This window comes from Nannospalax galili, unplaced genomic scaffold (genome assembly GCF_000622305.1).
Source record: "Nannospalax galili isolate Female #2095 unplaced genomic scaffold, S.galili_v1.0 scaffold113, whole genome shotgun sequence".
Lineage (NCBI taxonomy): Eukaryota > Metazoa > Chordata > Mammalia > Rodentia > Spalacidae > Nannospalax > Nannospalax galili.
The window spans coordinates 5,819,699-5,835,401 of NW_008335444.1; the positions used below are offsets into that span (position 1 = coordinate 5,819,699).

The 15,703-nt window shown below is 47.4% G+C and overlaps 1 protein-coding gene across 4 annotated transcripts in view; it reads right to left on the minus strand.

The window, feature by feature from the left end:
- The window catches only part of Syt2 (synaptotagmin 2), a 127,648-nt gene that overhangs the window by 65,638 nt on the left and 46,307 nt on the right, over window positions 1-15,703 (minus strand). Inside the window, exons 1-2 of one of the 4 annotated variants that reach the window (XM_008830326.1) lie at window positions 14,472-14,518; window positions 14,308-14,383 (exon numbers count right to left, since the gene is read on the minus strand). The exons of 2 other annotated variants lie outside the window; for them this stretch is intronic. The gene's annotated coding sequence lies outside the window, so the exon portion shown is untranslated. Of the gene's footprint in view, window positions 1-14,307; window positions 14,397-14,471; window positions 14,519-15,703 lie in introns of those variants that run through there. One more of the 4 variants, XM_008830328.2, reaches the window with a different exon arrangement.

A 15,703-nucleotide genomic window follows, 5' to 3' on the forward strand; every position in this document is an offset into this window, starting at 1 on the left:
GAATTGGGCCCGGGCAGCATCAGGGGCCTGAACTCAAAGGGCCTTTGAGGTCAGGCTGTGGGCAATGGGGCATTGTGGAAGACTTACAGCAGGGCTGGGCTTGGGGGGCAGCCAAGGAGCCCCAGAGAGACAAGGGGGAGGTACTGTGTAGATAAGGGAAAGATAATGCAGGTGGTCCATGGAGAGGCAGTGTGAGTGGAAAGGCAGGGTTTGCACACCTAGAAGATTCCCCACTGCATAAGGAACTGCATTAGGGGGTTAGGGAGAGACAGGAGTCCAAGGAAACTTCCAGGTCTTTGGAGTGGTCACTATGGGGTGGTGGAGTTGGTAACCAATAGGGCAGGAAGGCTGTAAGTTTAGTTTGGGACATGCACAGTTTAGGAGCCTGGACTGCATTCAGGGGAAACATTCTGCCAGTACCTAGGCATGCAGATGTAAGATTCAAAAAGAAATTCTGGACAGGAGATGTGCCTTTGGAATCCTAGAGAAAAATTCATGACCTTGACTGGATTCCCTCTTAGACTGCTGAGTTCAAGTTCTGGCTAGGTCTCTGTCCACCTTAGCACATTCATGTTATAGGGAGTCACGAACATCTCTATCCTAAAATTTTTGGGTATCAATTTCAAATCAAATATTATTCTACCCATTTTTCAAAATTGGAACGTTGAGGTATATTAAGAAAGGCACATACAAGTCTGAAATGGTATCCACCATGGCTGTTAAAACGTTGTTCCCTCAGAAGAAAGGGGCCAAGAAGCCAGGTATGCATCTGCTGAGAGACTGTTCTACCTCTTTGTCTTGACTGGCTCTGCAGGGAAGTAAGCATGTGTCCCAGGCTGTGGTGATGATAAAATAGGAAGTCCTAGGACTGTGCATACATAGGGTGACAGGAAAGTGTTGTTAAGTCTCTGTCTCTGAGGTCCTGTAAGCCCCCCCCCCCGCCAGGCTTCTCACATTCATGTCTCCCTTTAAATGCGTGGCCCTGGCCTTCCTTCAGGAGGCTGTCCTGAAGAGACTCAGGTCTGCTGGTGGACATGGAATTGTAGAAGGCAAAGGATCAGACTCTCAGGTGGAGAAAGCCAAGTTTAATTCTAAGAATGGCTATTTATACCTAATGAGCAAGGTCAGCCAAGAAAGAATATAGCATACAAAATATAAATCAAACGAAGTTCAAAGTAAAGGGTGTTTTTCTTTTCTGTTACAAACCAAACCCTTTCCCAGAGCTCCAGTCCGTGAGAAAGGAAAACACAAGCCCATCCACTATCATTCTTACTCTCCCAAGGCCATGTTCTGCCCTTGACTGCGAGGCGGTTTTCTGCCAGTGTCCAAACATTCTCTTGTTTTCAAGAGACAGCTGGACTCGGCCTTGTCCTTGATTCACCTTCGGCAGAACTGAGCTCCATCACTGTCCTGACCAACTTTAATGTGTCCACTTGCCTTCCCTGCCTCCTGCATCTTTAGTGATGGCTTCAGTACATGATGACGGGAACTGATCCCCTTTGTTGGAACAGCTGGATCCTTGAAGCCCAAGTAGGAGTCAGGTGGTTATGGGGCGATGGGTGTCTCCTCACTATTCAGGGAGCTTAGAGAAAGATGCCAGGCTGGTCTCCTGAAAATTCTGATTCTGTTCACCTGGGGGGGGGGACCCAGGCATTAGTGTCTCTCTCAGTAGCCAAGGATGAGAGCTGGATGGAAGGGCAGTGGCTTCAGTTAGACCTGCAGTGAATCATGGGCCTTGTGTTAACTGATTGATGACTTACACACTCCGAGCTCTGGTTTCCTTTTCCTGGGAATATCCTTCCCCAATTTACTAAGAAAACCCATAATAAGGCCCAGTGCCTAGGGCTCCCGTTGGTCTTTGAAGTACTTGATTGTCCTTCTGCCACTCCTCCCTTTAAGTTCTGATTTATTCTTAAACCAACAGTGCAAGCCCTCAACTTGGTAACCCATGGAAATCTGCCGCTCCCCACTGCAGAATTTCCTGTCTCTTTGCATGTATGGTTTAAATCTCAATGGCATTTTCCTAGCTGACCATCACTCTTTTCTAGCTACACCCAGCCAACATGCTACTTCTGACCATCAAGGCCTTTCCCTATGGCACCACCTGATCACTCAACTCCCATGCCTCTGGCCCCAGCAGTATCCCCTACTTCCTAGTGCATCTGCATCCTGACTCTGCCCACTTCCCTGTAAGGATTCCTGATTCACAGAGTAAACTGTTGGAGCTCCTCACTCCTTGTCCCCAGGCCTCAGGAATTTCCTTCCACACTGTCTTGCACCAATCACCAACGGTTTTACTATGCATTATGGGTTCTTTGCAGTTACCCCATCCCAGCACAATCTAGGCACATGGTAAAAACTTTGCCTTTGAGTGTTGACTTTGTGTTGAGAAAGACAGGGATTTGTGTACTCCTCTGTTCTCAGAGACTGGGAATAGGGAATTAGAATATGTCCAATTCTACTTCAAACAAACACTGGCCAAAATAGGGATATAGACAATGGGTGCTAGAGTCCCAAAATGCAGATGAGGCCTCAGTTCTGGATGCTGTTCTAGGTGAGTTGTGATGTGCTGCCCTGTCACCACAACGATCCTGGCAATGAAGTGGAGGTCCTGGGCTGAGAGTCTGGGACCTGGACTCTAGCATGTCACTGGCACTGACTTGTTGGGTGACCTTGACTAAGTCATTCTTTCTGGGTCACATTTTGACCTGTAATCCTGTGTCTTTATCAAAAGGGTCAGTGCACAGTGGTAAGACGGCCACTGGGGCTTTGGGGCACTGACAGCCTGCTTTTTGCCACCATCTTCCTACCCCAGGCCCCGAAAGGGGAACTTAATTGAGTGTTCAAGTCCTTCTCTTGCCCAGCCACAACAAAGCTTACTGGGAAATTAGGGTGACATTGGTACAAATAATTGAGTGTCTTTCCCAAAATGGTCTTCAGGCCCCATTGCTTTAGCTGCTGCTTAAATGGATGAGCTAATTAACTTAACTAATTGCTCCCAAGGACTAATATTTTCAGTCACATGACCCCAAAAGGCGCCTTCTCCATGGCTTCACTGCTGCCTGCATTCCCTGACTGATGGACCAGCTTTCTGTTGTGCAGAGGATGGCCACCGCAGCCTGCACTCAAGCCAGCCTTTGTGGCTAGACTCTTGGTACCAGAGTACCACCTGCTTCTGTCCACAAAACTCATTTTGACACATCTGCCAATTCCTCCATCTATTGGCCTACTGTTCACTGCCTGCTTCCCAGGTCAGATGCTGTTCTTAGCTGAGGAGTTGGTAAGAGCAAAAGCAAATGAGGTCATGTTTTCATGGGGTGCTTGGTTGACTTGCAGAGATGACAGTCACTGACCACACACACATGTGCTCATCAGATCTGTGATACAACCAATGATATAAATAAGGGACAATGCTCTATAACACAGGCACTTGGATTTCTCTGGGAAATCAAGCATGGCTTCCTGGAGCTTGGAGGAAGTAGCATTTGAACTGTTTTGAAGACTGAACAGAAAATTAACTGCACAGCAGGGAAGGGAAGTACATTCTATGAAGAGTAGTCAGATTCTGCTTAATTCAACAAGAGATGCTAACGGCTAGACCAGGTGAGCATTAAGAATAATAACTCCTAAGGTGCTGGAGAGATGGCTCAGTGGGTAAGAGCACTAGCTGCTCTTGCAGAGGACCTGGGTTCAGTTCCCAGCACTCACATGGCAGCTAACAACCATCTTTCCATAACTCCAGTTCCAGGGGATCTGATGCCCTCTTCTGGTCTCTGTGGGTATTGCATGACATGGGTGCACTTACATGGGCAGGCAAAACAATCATACACATACAATAAAATTAAATAAAATTTAAACATAAAAATAAGAGAATGCCTAAGGTACTGGCTTGTGGCTGGATGACAGGGACAGGAAGAACAGGACACAAGCACATGGATGCCTATGATGGGGAAAGGACAAGTTTGTGTGGAATTGTACAGAGGCCCTCTAGTCCTCAGGGCAAAGGGGCTGTCTCTGATTATATTTTACCCAAACCCATGCCACCCATGCCATGCCAAACTCATACTTGAGATCCCAACCGAAGGAGCTAAAGGTCTTGGGGTAGAGCATGGTCTTACCAGGGCTGTGGAGGGCCAAGGCAGCAGCTGCAGCAGCCCTTAAAAGGCAGAGGAGAGGGTAGAAGGCACCTGGCTAGTATCATCATTGGTGCTAGGATGCAGTTCTGCTCTGGGAAGAAAAGTGGGCTTTGGGATACTTGCCCATATACACACACATACATGGATAGACCTGTATGCACATATACACATACATACCAGTGTGTATACATTTACACACTGAGTACACACAGATACATACATGTAAGCACTCATACTTATTCACATACTTGCACACACTTACACATGCATGCACTCCCACATCCCATTCAGAATGTCAGTCAGGGAGCATCAGCCTGGTCAAGGACAGCTCAGAGGCTGGCAAACCGAAATCCCTCGGAGTCTCCAGGGCTTTGGCTCCCCTTCTCCTTGGTTGTGCAGCTCTTGTAGACCCAGAGTAGGAGGGGTGAGTCTGTATGGGCCCCAGGCTCCTCCAACTGTGCCCCAGGATCCTGTGACCCTGAGACATATCACCAAGTACAGATGACCAAGAACACAGTGGGATCAAACTGGCCTAGGTCTGAGCCCCAGGTATTGCTTTACAAGCGGACAACATGTCTTCAACTGCTCTAAGGTTCATTTTGCAATCTATAAAAGCAGGAAATAGGGCTGGCAATATGGTTCAGAAGTCAAGTGGTTCGATCCCCAGCACTTAAAAAAGAGTAGGAAATAAGACATTTGGAAAAAGTGTGTGAAGCTTCAATGAGCTGAGGAGCATATTAAACATCAGATACTCCACATATATGCAGAGGGCCCAGCACAGTGCCATAGCCAGGACATACATGTCAATTCTCTTTGCTCTTCCATTTAGCTGTCCCCAGTGTAACCTCTTTAACAAGCCTCTCCTGGAACATTCCAGTAATCAGCAACCCTCTGTACCACAAAGTGACTTTTCCAACTGTTTGGACCTCATTATGAGTTAGAGTGACCTTCCTCCTCCTGAACTAAAATGCTTCCCTGTGACCCTCCACTGCCACACATGTGGTCATGAGACATGGCCTCTCTCCAGCTCTCAGGAGGCAGCTAAGTGGCTTCCAAAGTCTTTCTTTCTCTTCTTGTTCAGAGTTTTCCATCCTTCCACCATCTTAGCCAGAATCTTCTGTATCCTTCCTAAAATGGGATATGGAAAGAAATCTAACACACTTCAAGTATGAGCCAATTGCCTGACTTCCATCGTCCAAACCGAGGCTGGGTCACCTTCCTCACTGCAAGTGGTGCAGAAGCCTTTTTAGTGGGTCCAAACTCAGGTGGGATGTTCAAACACAACCATACAAGAATCGCATTCACTAAGTTCTTTATGGCTGCCCACAAGAAGAGGCCCAGGGGCAGCCTTCAGAAGAGGAGCTCCCACCCCCCAAGCTGGAGGCTGCTTCCCAGGGAGGAAGAGTCAGGACCCTGGACAGAGCTATTCCTGGCTTCTGGGGCTAGCAAGGATGGTAGCCACAGGTAGGTAGCAGGCAAGCAGCTCTTCCACTAGAAACTGTCACCATGGCTTCCTCCTTCTCCCTCACACTGTCGCTGGGTAAGCTGGCTCTGGCATCTGGTCCTCAGGGTAAAGGATGTGACGTGCTCTTGCTGTGAGTCCTCCCTCTTTTCCTGAGATTGGTAGCTTCATCTGGAAAGAGTGAAGCCAGAACAGAAGAGGATCCCTTATGGTCCTTGGTGAGCCCTGGAGGCCAAGTTGGATCTAGTACTTAAGGAAGGACTTCCAGGAGGTGAGGGCAGAGGGTTCCCAAGGGGCCAGGGAAGGAGTGCATTAGGTAGAGGGACATGTGATGCCAATACTGTATCTCCTCCTTGGATGCCCTCAATAGCTAGTAGATGACTTCATTAGTGAGTCAGGAGGAAGCTGCTGGCCCCTGTTGAGAGCCCTCTGGCTGGGTTTCCCTCAGCATGTTCCTTCCCATCCCTTCTTGCCCCATTGCTGATCTCACACTCTAAAACCAGCTCTGCCCCAGCTGAGTGACCTTGAGTAAGTTGCCTTGCCTCTCCTTGCTGACAAAAGGACTAGATGAGATGGTCTCTTAACTTCCTTTCAGCCCTGATAATCCATGGGCCTCAGTCTTTGAGCTGGGATACTGGAAATGAGTGGATGAAAAAGCCCCCCCCCCGCCTTTTTTTTTGGAGAAAGGAAAAAATAAAGAGGGCATCTCACTCTGGATGGGGCATACTGAAGGTGCCCCGAGTGCTGAAAATAAGTAGGGAGGCAACAAAGGCTGCAGAGGCAGCAGACACCCAGCTTCTAGCCTGGACCCCTGTGTGCTTCCCTCCCTTTCCCCAGAGCTAGGCCCCACCTAGGCCTCTACTGTTGCCTCCTGAGTCCTTCCTTGGCAGCCCATAGCTGGGTGGTAGAAGAGCTGGAGCCACCTCCCTGGCTTTGGGCTTCAGGACTGTGACAGCAGCTGCCAGAGGGGTGAGGAGGAGAGCAGCCTGGGTGCAAGAGAGTTGGTGTGGTATGTGCTCCAGCAGTCGGGCAGCCTGCATCTCAGACACTGTAATGCAGTGGTCCAACTTTTTGTTGCTCTTGTTAGTTTTTATCCCAGAACTCCTCATTTTCCAGAGAAATGTGCAGCCAAATGCTTTCAGAAAGGGGTGACCAGATTTCCTGGGCATGTCTACCCGTCCCCATCCAGGTCACACATCCATCTCTCAGTCCTCCAAAACCTTTGGACCCTGCTCTTAGTAAAATGGGGAGGTTCAGGCAAGAGCAGCAAAGAGTGGATGATTTTCCCTTCCTAAAGGCCAGACTGACTGAACATAAATATTTGTTGAATTAGAGCACTTCTCAGTTTCTGGGTCCCTGGGGGCTCATGCTTGAGGCTCCTCCACATAGAGGCCACAGAGGCAGGGACTGTTAAGGTTCTCAGAGAATCACTCTTTCCTTTTTTCTCTTAATGAATTTTTTGTGTGTGGGGGGGGTCCCTTTTGTTTCAGTGTCATATGCCCTGTCTGTTGTATGGTTCTTGGGGAGGGCATGAAAAGGCAGGGACCCCTCCCCCACTACCTAGCACACTAATTCCCTGACTCAACCTCTGTGTGTTCTGGTCTTGGGTTTCATAGTCAGGGAAAGCCCAGTTCCACCCTTTCCCTCAGTAAAAAGGCATAGGCCTGTAATCCCAATACCTAGCCAGTTAAGGCAGATGGATCATGATTGAAGGCCAGTCTGGGCTACATAGTAAGAGTCTATCTCAAAAAAAGGAAAAGAAAAATGTACTGAGTTCAATCGGCTATGAAAATAAATCCAGAAGGATTGAATGGAATCAGTGGCAGACTTAGTCCTATACTTTGCCCCCCTCTTCTGTCTGCCTCAGTGGAGGGTTTCTGAGGACTCTGATTGTTATGTAGAGAAACCAGGGGCCCTGTACTGACAGAGAAAAAGCTGAAGAAAGAGGTTGCTTAGAAGCAAGGTTGGGCCAGCAATGTTTGGCCAGGTGAATCTTTAGCAGAGGCAGCTAGAGTTGCCCCAGTCTGGTACTGATTCTCAGGTGCCAGAACTGGGTGCAGGAGGTGAGCACTACATAGACTTAAACTCTCTCTTCACAACCTGGAAGGGTTAGGAGGGCCCTGTCTGCCCTTCTGTGATGCTAAGTCTCTCTTGGGCACAGATGGCTGTAGCTCAGGGGCAGCCAGCCGAGCCAATCTGGGAACAGCCCAAGGAGGGATGCTGCCAGTCAGCCCATCTGCCAAGCAGGTGATAGATGCTGACATGTAAGTTGGGGTGAGGGGTGGTGAGTCCAGTTGATAGGGTCAGGGCTGCTGCCTATAGGACCTCTCCTCCTGCCCACAGACTCCCTGGAGGTCGTCAGTAAAAACAGACGCCTGAGAGAGAGGCTGCCCTGATCTCATGCATGTCCACCAAAACAGGACTGAAGCACAAGGTCACTGCAGATAGAAATGACAGCTCTCCTCTCCCTGAGACCCAGACAAGGGGCTGGACTCTGAGGAAAGTACAAGGGACTGGGGTTAGCCACAAAGGGAAACACTCACCAGGAAAGCAGAAGACTGTGACAGGACAGTATAATAGTTAAGCCTGGACTTTGGCCCTAAACCTACTACCTTCTCACTGGTGTAACCTAAGGCAACTTGCCAGAGCCTTGGTTTCCTTGGATATAACTGGATAGTGATATCCATATCTCACATGGCAAGATAACTTGACATAATATACATATGCCCTTAGTAAATGGTGGCTGCTATCTGCTTTGCTACAACTACCCCAGAATAGTAGAGAGGGGCAAGAAATCTCTTTCCAGGAAGCCATAACTCACTGGATCCCAGATTTAAATGAAAATCAAATATTCCTGGAACTTTTGGGTCTGGAGGGATGGCTCAGCAATTAAGGGCACTGGCTGCTCTTGCAGAGGACCTGGGTTTGATTCCCAGCACCCACATGGTGGCTAACTCCAGTTCCAGAGGAAACCAATGCCCTCTTCTGACCTCTGAGGGCATTGCACAACACAGATGCACTCATATACATGGAGGCAATATGCCCATACACATAAAAATAAATAAGTAAATACATAAATAAATAAATGTTTACTTCCTGGAATTTTCCATAAAATGAAGATTCCCAGTCTCAGCTCCAGATTTAGATGAAGCAGGATGAGGTCAAGATTTCTAGAAGATTCTGTACGCTGAGTTCATGGACCACATTTTGAGAAATATCACCCCAAATGATAGGAGAAATTGAAGCTTATTGCTTAAGGACAGTACCAATACATGGCCATGCTTCTAAGGAGCTGAATCCTATCCCAGCTTCCCTTTACCCACCCGAAGTCTTCCCCTCTATCTGGGGTTTTATTTTTTCCTGACATAGTTTCATACTTTTGCATTCACTTTCCTCAAAGTCACTTAGTCAATCAACAAATACTGAGTTTCTACTCTGTTCTGACCTGTTCTTCATGCTGAGGATAAAACAGAGCTATGAAAAGACACAAATATTCTCATTGAGCTTCATGATGCATGCCTGTAATACCAGCACTTGGGCAGCTGAGGCACGAAGATCCCAATTCAAGGTCAGCCTGGGCTATATAATAAGACATGTCTCAAAGCACAACAAAACAAAACATCCTTGCCCTCATGGACCATATAATTCATGCATTTATTGACGTTCATTCTATTCAATAAATACCTACTCTGACAGGTACTGTACCAGGCAGTAAAGCTAAGTGGGATGAGGCTTGCCGGAAAAAAAGCCAAGAGAGAGATGCCCCTAAGGGACCACCCAAGCCCTGTGGAGCCCTCAGTTCCAAACCCCAAGGCTTAGGGCCATGTCAAGCTGACTGCCTTACCCCAAGACCACCTGCTGGTCTTACCAACTGCAGATCACAGGAAGTGCCAGGAAGAGATGAGTTGCTTGGCCTTTCTCCCTGGCTCATTCACTGTCACTGCTAGGTACAAACTATTTCTTTCTTCCTCTGACCCAGCCCTGTCCCTTTGTATAATTCTATGCCTTATAATTACATGTGAGGGCAGGCTAACACCTGCAAACACTGTGTCAAGCCATCGATAACATTCCCTAGTGGCTGCCCTGCACCATTCGGCAGCCCTGGAGCCACCTGGCAGGGAGAATTGAGCCCATGGCCTCAATTTTTCATGCCAATCCCACATCCATCACCAGACTGCCAGCTCCCATCTGTGCTCCAAGGGGGCAGGTGTTCAAGGAGAACGCTCTGCAGGTGCTGGCCTGCTTCACCTCCCCTACTGGAATGCTTACTAGAATTTTAAAAAATCATTTCTTGGTACTGGGAACTGAATCCAGGGCCTCACGCTTGCTAAGCAAGTGCTCTGCCACTGAGCTACATCTGTATGTAGCCCTTTGAGGGATTATGGAACACAAAGGAATTCTCAAGCTCTGTGAACAAAGTGAAGCTCAGAAGAGCCTTAATTTGCTCACGGTTGGCCATAAAACTAGCCATTTACTTCATTTATTTACATATTCATTAATTCACTTGGCAAACACCTCAAGAGTCCTTCAGCACTAGGCTGCATTCATCTCTGGACATACAACAATAACAAGACCTGGTCCCTATCCTCCAGCAGTTCCCACTCCAGGGAGGAGGCCCACATGATCACACCATGGTACATACTGGTCAGTGAGGTGAGAACAGAGAGGAGAGTATCTGAGAGGCAGGCCTTGTTCATGGAGCTTTAGAGGGGGATTAGGAATGGCCTAAACATAAGAAATAGAAAGGACATCCCAGGGTACTTCATGGGTAGAGACCATGAAGTGTGCTGCTTATGAGGTAGGCAGAATTGTGACCATGCCCAGAATTTTTCCTGTCATGCAGCCTCTCTGCTTCCTGGGAGTGTTATATCCCATGGTTCCCTGTGTGAAGCTGGGCCAGTCTGGGGGAGAGTCCTGTGCACTGAGGACAGAAATATAACCCTCTCATCAGCTGTGATGTCCAGGGCTGCCTCCAAACATTGATTATGACACTCCTGGGGCCAAGGGCTCCTCCACAGGTAGAGACAGCATAAACAACAGTAGGGCCAAGTGAGATCGTCTCTCCTGTCAGTTGGAGTGGAGCTAGCAGCTGAAGAGACCCTGGGGCCCCATCTTCTCTGAGCTGAGTGTGCATGCTCCCACCTTCTCTGGGCACATGCCATGTTCAATGGGAGACATGTACTATGGTCACAAATACAGGCTTTGGTTTGATAGTTAGCTCTGCCTTTACTATCTGAGGTGAAAGCGGAAAGATCAGTTCAAGGTTGGGATCCGTGAGATGGCTCAGCAGGTACTTGCTGTCAAGCTTGGAGACTTAAATTTGACCCCCAGAACCCACATGGTAGATGGAGAGAACGGGCTCCTACAAGTTGTGCTTTGATTTCCACATGTGCACTATGACACATGCACAGACACAGCTTCCCCTCACCGCATACACTACATTAATTAACAAAGTTTTTACAAAAAGAAGTTCAAGGTCATTCTCAGCTATGTAGTGAATTTCACCTGGGCTATAAGAAGACCCTATCTCAAAAAAACAATAATTAGCAAATTATTATGCTAATGTCCGGGGCTGGAGAGGAGGCACTTGTTTTTCACCTGTGAAAAGCGACAGTTGCAGGCCACAGCAGAAGTTGTGGATATGCTCTGTGGTTAGGCATGCTGTGAGAACCTCTCTTTGCTTCATCAAGAGCTTCTTATGTGAACATTTCCTTTGAATAACCAGGATTATGGGTATGTGAGCAAAGGACAGTGGCCAACCTACCCCTGCCCACCAGTGGGAAGGAGCCTTTCATAAGCACCAAGAAACAAAACTCAGGCCACCATCTGACCCAGGAAAAATGCACCATTTGATCTCAGAGGAGAATGTGGAGGCCATTGCACTCTGCAGTAAAAAGGCTCTGGGGCTCACAGCTAGGACTGGCAGCCCTCCTCAAGTGCACAGTAAGTCCCACAGCACTTCAGCTGCTTTCAAGCCCTTGCTGGTCCTGGCCAGTGTTGGCTAGGTGTCACTTACAACCTGCAGCCCACATCCCACAGTCCTGGGTTGTTTGTTTATTACCTTCCCTCCAATAGCTGCTTCTCCCTATGTCCAGCATCTCTTCATGGCTCCACTGTGTGTCTGTTCTGGAGGATATCTTTATAAAAAGAACTTTCATCACTGATACTCTTTTTAAAATATTTGTTTATAGGCTGGAGAGATGGATGGCTCAGCGGTTAAGAGCACTGACTGCTCTTGCAGAAGACCCAGGTTTGGTTCCCAGTACTCACATGGTGGCTAACAACTGTCTGCAACTACAGTTTCAGGGGATCCAATGCCCTCTTCTGACCTCTGTAGGCAATGCATGACATGGGTGCACTTACATACATGCAGGCAATACACTCATACACGTAAAATAAATAAAAATAAATTTTTTTTAAATATTTAGTTTTGAGACAGAGTCTCCCTGTAGTCCCAGGCTTGCCTTGATCCTACAGAGATCTACCTGCCTCTCCCTCCCAAGTGTTGGGATTAAAGGTGTGTACCACCACGCCTAGATTACTTATTTTTATTCTATGTGTATGAGTGTTTGCCTACATGTATGTAAGTGCACTCATGTCATGCAATGCCCACAAAAACCAGAAGAGGGCATCAGATCCCTGGAACTGGAGTTAACAATTGTTAGCTACTATGTGGGTGCTGGAAATCAAATCCAGGTCCTCTGCAAGAGCAGTAGGTGTTCTTAACCCTCTGAGCCATCTCTCCAGCCCCCATTATTGATATTCTTCAATTTACACCTTAGTGGGAAGGAAAGTATGGACACCCCCATGGTCTTATCAGGCAACTTCAACCTTTAGGAACATTTTACAATCTCACTTTGCTGATTGCCCCTCACACTTGGGATTGTGGGGTGGGGGTGAGATTTTCTTTTTTTTCTTGGAGTTATTTTAAAGCAAGTCCACATATCCTGTTATTTCCTCCCATACATATTTCAGCACAGTTCTCTGCCTTAAATGCTGGAAGCACGTTCCTCCCATAGTGCCATGGCATTATCATGCCTTGCACACTCACATTCAGTGCTATGAAGACTTCACATGCAAATGTTTCTGAAGAGCTGAAAATGCCTTCTTAAAGCTGCTCTGACTGCAGAGTGCAGTGGCACAGACCTGTAAACCCAGCACTTGGGAGGCAGAAGCCACAGGGCCAGCCTGGTCTGCATAGGAAGCTCCAGGCCAGGCAGGGCTGCAGAATAAGACCTTGCCTCAAAACAAACAAGCAAGCAAATGAACAAAAACCACCTTAAGTCTACACGTTGCATTTAGTTGTTGACTCGATTGTCTTTTTTTTTAATTAATTTATTTTTATTTTATGTGTATGAGTGTATTGCCTGCATGTGTATAAGTGCACCCATGTTGTGCAATGCCTGAGGAGGTCAGAAGAAGGCATCAGATTCCCCGGGAACTGGAGTTAGAGATGGTTGTTAGCCACCATGTGGGTTCTGGGAATCGAACCCAGGTCCTCTGCAAGAGTAGTCAGTGCTCTTAACCACTGAGCCATCTCTCCAGCCCTGACACAATTGTCTTTTATTCTATGAGTTTCTCTTTTTCTCTCTCTTCTTTGTTTTGTGTTCTTGATAGTGTGTCATATAGCCCAAGATGGCTTTGAATTCACTTGAATTCACTATGTAGCTGAGGATGACTTTGAATTCTTGATCTTCCTGGGTCTTCCTCCTCCCAAGTGCTGGGATTGCAGTGTGCACCCAGTTTCCTTCTCCCCTTTTCATGTCATTGATTAACTGGACAAAACTGGTCATTACACACACTGTCCCATTGTCCTCCTCTCTCTGGCTCCCCATATTTCTTATAAACTCGGGGCTATAAGACTCTAGAGGCTCAAGTGGGGGCAAGTCCAACCTCACCCAACCCATTCATCGCTTCACTCACCGTCACAGTCACACTGTACACACCTCAAACCTTAACTAGACCGGCCTTCCTCTCATCTCTGGACCTTTGCACTTGCTTTTGCATTAGTCTGGAACATTTCTTCCTATGCTTGCTATGGCTGCATTTAGCCAGGCTGAGTTTAACTTTGTCTTCTAGGATGTGTCTTGGGCCCCCTGCCTCCCCAGTCTCCTTTCTGGGTTGGGGCAGTCCCTCCAGGAGCCAGTGTCTTTTCATTTCTCCATTTCATTCTTGTCTCTATTTCATTAGCCCATTTATTTATATGTACCCTTCAACCAGACTGACTGGGAGGCTGTGAAGGCAAGACTGATCTCTGTATCTAGCCCAGGGGTTGGAATGTTCTAAGCATTTCCAGTGTTTGCAAAATGGCCACACCCCACCCAGCAGTGACACTGGACAAACAGAGATGCATGACAGAGTTGAAATTTCTGCAGTTGGAGTACTGGGTACACCAGCAGGAAGCCAGAGGGAAAGGAGAACCTGCCTCTTTCAGGAATAGAAAATGCAGAGGCACAGGCCTCCTCTCAGGCTTTCCAGTACCCCAGCTGCCTGACCTCCTCTCCCCTGATGCTTCTAACACACTTCCCAGTAAAACTCCCCAGGCAGCTTGCAAGGCCCCTGGTGGCAGGGCCTATGGGAAGCAGGGTAGGAGTTCCATCCACAGCAGTTCTAGGTGTGGCTAGGTGAGATGTCAGCTACCTGGGGATGTACTCTTCTACCTTTGAATTTCTCCTCTTCATCCAACACAGGTAGGAAAGGTAAACTCACCTATTGCCTGCACCTGGGCTTCCCCAAACAGAAGGTGTGTGTTTAGCAGAGAGCTGGACAGAGGCCCTTCTTCTACCTGCAGGAAGGGAAGACACCCAGGTCCCTTTCTGACCGTCCAGAGGCTCCTGTAGGTTGGGAGTTTTGCTTAGGGGTAAAGGGCTTACCTAGAAAGAGGCTTCTGGAAAGTCTAGCCTCAGTTCCTTTATTTGGTCCATCTTTAGGTTGGCAGAAGGTAGCACATCCTAGTCCCATTTGGGTTTCCTGAAAGCACTTCATTGCATCAGGTGCAGTTCCAAGCATACAACAATTAATGAATTTTTAGTAAGTGTACATCCACTTTACTGCCACCCCAATCAAGAAGCACAACATTGCCATCACCTCAAAAGTTTTCCCCTGCCCCTCTACCCCCAAGTGCTTCATCAATACCAAGTCTGGATAATCATTGATTCATTCCTCCCACCACAGATTCTGTTTACCTGTTTCTTTGTTTTTTTGGGGTTTTTTGTTTTGTTTTGGTTTGGTAAGGTTTTGGTTTTGTTTTTGTTTTTTGGGGGTGGGTCTTTTTGAAACAGGGTCTTCCTGTTGTCTCAGCTGGCCTGCTATATAGACCAGGCTGGCCTTGAATTCAGAGATCCACCTGCCTCTGGGACTAAATGTGTACGTTACCACACCTGGCTTGATTACCTGGTTTTTGTCTTGTTGCTTGAGATAGAGTCTCCTGTGGCCCAGGCTGGTCTCCATCTCTGAAGTGATGGGATTACAGGTGTGCACCACCATGCCCATCTATACTTTCCTGTTTGAAACCTCCCTATAAGTGAAATCATATAATCCACAGTCCCCTGGGCTGCCTTCTTTGGCTCAGCATGATTCTCTTCAAATTCATCCATGTTGTAGCAGGCAATAGTAGCTCACTGCTTTTTATTACTGAATATAGTATGCCATTATATGGAGTGGCAACAAAATTTAAATTTAAAATAACTTGAAAGTATTCATATATGCTCTATTCTTATCCTTCCCTCCCACAGTCTCCTAAGAAACTTTACTGCATTCTAAAAGGTTAATGAGCTTATCCTTAGAATGTCAGTAGAGAAAGGAAAAAGTAAAACAAGAGACTAGGAGCTGAGCTGAGGATGTAGCTCAGTTGGTAGGCTGTTTGCCTAGCATGCATGAAGTTCTGAGTTCTATCCCCAACACCACATAAAACTGGGCATGGTGGTACATGCCTGGAATCCTAGCACTTGGGAAGTAGATGCAGAAGGATCAGAAAGAAGTTCAAGGTCTCCCTAAGCTGCCTAATAAGTTTGAGGCCAACCTGGGCTACATGAGGCCCTGTTTCAAAGAGGAGGGAGAAAGGGAGAGAGTGTTTGCTATCACATCTTATATAAAGGTCTTATGC